Source organism: Malaclemys terrapin, chromosome 7 (assembly GCF_027887155.1).
Source record: "Malaclemys terrapin pileata isolate rMalTer1 chromosome 7, rMalTer1.hap1, whole genome shotgun sequence".
Lineage (NCBI taxonomy): Eukaryota > Metazoa > Chordata > Testudines > Emydidae > Malaclemys > Malaclemys terrapin.
In genome coordinates, this window is record NC_071511.1 from 23,352,405 (window position 1) to 23,355,871 (window position 3,467).

Sequence of the window (3,467 nt, forward strand, 5' to 3'; positions counted from 1 at the left end):
TATTCTGTGGCTGATCCTGGCCCATTGTCTCCTTTCCCTCTCCTCTCCTCATTCCCTAAATCATTTTGACCTTTAATTGGCCCTAATTTGCCCACAGACGGCTCTGGGACCCTTCAACACATTTGTTTGTAATTGGCCCCCTTTGTTGTTTTTGGAGAGATCCATGGCTGGGTTTTTTTTAAACAGTGCAATATCTCATTAGAGTGGAGCCGCTTTTAAATTAGCCCTGCTGGGGGCAAGGGGAGTGCTGTGAAAAGACCTAGCAGAGAGACTCGGGGCTATCTAAATGCAATTATCACATCACTGAGAAAATGTAAAAATGGCCTGAGCTTAAACAAACATCACACGCCCCTCAACTGGAGGGCGGTAAATACTTTGCTCAATGCTGCCAGGTTTAACACTGCAAATGGAGTCATTCTTTGATAGTCAGATTATCCAAGCAAAACAGTGAATGTATCTCTAGCCAGCTCAGGGCAGCTCAGAACAGGGCACTGTCTACACTTCAAATATAACCATGTTGTGGAGCCTCCATACAATACAGTTGTCCCCTATACCTGTTCATAGCATAGCCTGGATCTTAACCATCCATGGGGATAGCTAAGCTAAAACAGCACAATTAGGTACAATCCTATACTACGTCTTGTAACTAGGTCAAGGGACAACCATGTTGTAACTGAGCCCCCTGACTCAGTTCTAGTTGTACTGTACACAACACCTAAGACCTCTCTTTTGTGTTTCATCAAGTTAAAGAAACCTTGCCTAAGCGCTATTAAACTCTTGTGCCAAAACCACTTACAAGATCTGGCCAGTCAATGTGAACAGGTTTGAACCAGTTACAAAGTACCTTCTAGCCTAGGGACTCAATTTACTGCTGAAGTAAATGCACAAAGCTGCGTGGGCTTCATTTGAATTTAGCCCTAGGGCTTTATTGGGGCAGCAGCATGGCTAGTCAAACATGACTTGAAACCATCAACAGTGGCAAAACTGGTTCAGCCACAACAGCTGGTGTATGACTAACCCATAGTGACTAACCCATATTAAAATCCAAGTGGAGACAAGGCCGTTGTAGTTTTAACGCATTAGCTAGTCACAGTAAAGCCTATGTTCCCCAACTAGGGTTTACCAGGATTTACCCAGGTTAAAACTACAATAGCCTTGTCTTCTCTAGGACTTTAACACAAGTTAAGCAAACCCATATTAACTAACACAAGTTAAAAATACATTTTTCCCTAATGAAGACACAATGTAAGGCTATGTCTTCGCTGCTGAAAAAGGTAAGGTTTTTACAGTGAGATAACGAATGCATGTTAACTGTCCCACTGTACAGTCCTAGTGGAGTCAATGCATAGGTAGCTTTTACTGCCATGTAGCTAGGTGAGGTCAACATTATTTTCCCCAAACTGGGGTTGACCTCCCCTAGCCACTTCAAGGTAAAAATGACAGGGCCTTGTTTCCACTGGGACTGTACATTAAGATAATGATCTCGAGATAGTTATTGCAGTGAAAAAACACATGCCTTTTTTGCCATGAAGACAAAGCCCCAATCTCACTTAAGCATGGCTGTTAAATTCTAGCTGTGTAGATGGTGTTAGTTAAAGCCAGTGTAGATGGGTCCTTGCAAACAAGTAGTAGCAAACATATAGCCTACGTGCCAAAACCAGCTCATGCAGTTCTTCAGTGTAAATGGACGCCTTAATCGTTTTATAGATTGGGAAGACTATAGCTCCCAGCATGCCATGCTACTTCTCGATCTGAGTGGCCTGGCCAGCCAGCAGTACTGCATGCTGGAAGCTGTAGTCTCTGATGGCCAAACCGTCCTATTAAACATGAAGGTGCTGGAATCTGCTCCATGTCATGTGAATGAGGTGTGGCCCTTAGCACAGTAAATAAGCATTAACTTTGGGCATTATCCCTGCATTAGATGATATGCCACCAAAGGTGCTGTGTAGCAGCCTAATAGCTAAGGAGAAGGAATCCATCAAGGTGTTTTTCTCCCCCATTTCTGACCACTTCCTTTTCTGGAATGGACGGCTATGTTTGGCTCTGCCATATCAGAGCTTCCAGAGGCCAATGCAGCCCCAAAACCTTTTTATTTGAAAAGCTGTAGGGACTGAGGGTTTTGCCGGTGTGGCCTGGAATTTAGATTTCAGTCCAGTGATGGGTCTGTAGTCTTAGAATTAAAATGGGGGGATGTATTTCGGAAGGTCCATAGAGACAACAGGCCTGACTGTAAAGACCACATGCTCAGTGGCATTCATCAGTAGGGATGGGCAAATCTGAGACGTTCAAAGGTTTCATTTTGGATGAGCAGCTGAAAACTCAGAGGCCATTGCCCAGCCAAAGCAGTTCTAAACTCATTGAATCTTCATAACTGCGCTGGGAAATTGTCTCCATAGGGCAAAACTAGGGTTGCAATCTGTCTCGTTTGCTTCCAACTGGACTTTAAATTGCTTGCAAACATTTGCTGTGGTATTCTGGCACTTCTGCTGGTCCTGGCTGGGACCTGGGAAATTTTATTTTATTTTATTAAAGTAGCACCCACAGACTCCAATCAGGATTGGGTCCCTCTTGTGCAAGGTGCTGAACAAGCATCTAAGAAGAGACAGCTTCTTCCCCAAGCATGTATAATCCTGCACACGCTTATGCCCATGGGTAACTTCATGCAGAAGAGCAGTCCGGTTGAGCACAGGGGCTACACATGCTCATAAAGTTACTCACATACATAAACCAGGGGTTCTCAAACTTCAGTGCACCGCGACCCCCTTCTGACAACAAAAAATTACTTCACGACCCAAGGAGGGGGGACCGAAGCCTGAACCTCACCGCTCTGGGCAGCGGGGCCAAAGCTGAAGTTCAAGGGCTTCAGGCCCAGCCAAGGGGCCTGAAACCTGAGCCCCCCCACCCAGGGCTGAAGCCCTCGGGCTTTGGCTTCTACCCTGGGCAGTGGGGCTTGGGCTTGGGCTTCAGCCCTGGGCCCCAGCAAGTCTAAGCCAGCCCTGGTGACCCCATTCAAAGGGGGTCACAACCCACAGTTTGAGAACCGCTTTATAAACAATTGCAGGGTCAAGGCGCTGTTACAGCATTTGTTTGCCTTGCCTGTTTGCTAATTTAAATTTATGTTTAAGTTGCAAATGTTCTATTTATTTTTAACCCTTCTCTAAGTTTTTATTTTTTCAGACGTTAACCTCTGGAATGTTCATCTTGAGTCCAGTTTCCCTCTGGAGCAGAGATGGGTCTGATCTGGATCCAAACTTCCCTAATGATTTAGTTTGAGCCCATCTCTAGTTTCAAACGACTGTTTGGAGGGGAAAGGTGATTCAGTTTTTATGCAAAACTGGTTGGCTTGTCCCTGCTCCCAAGCTGCCTTCTTTTCCATAATACTGGCATGACCTGCTCTTGTTATTTCAGCGTCACACACATCAACCCTTAAGCCCAGTACAGCCTTAGTGCTGCATGTCCTGCTGAGT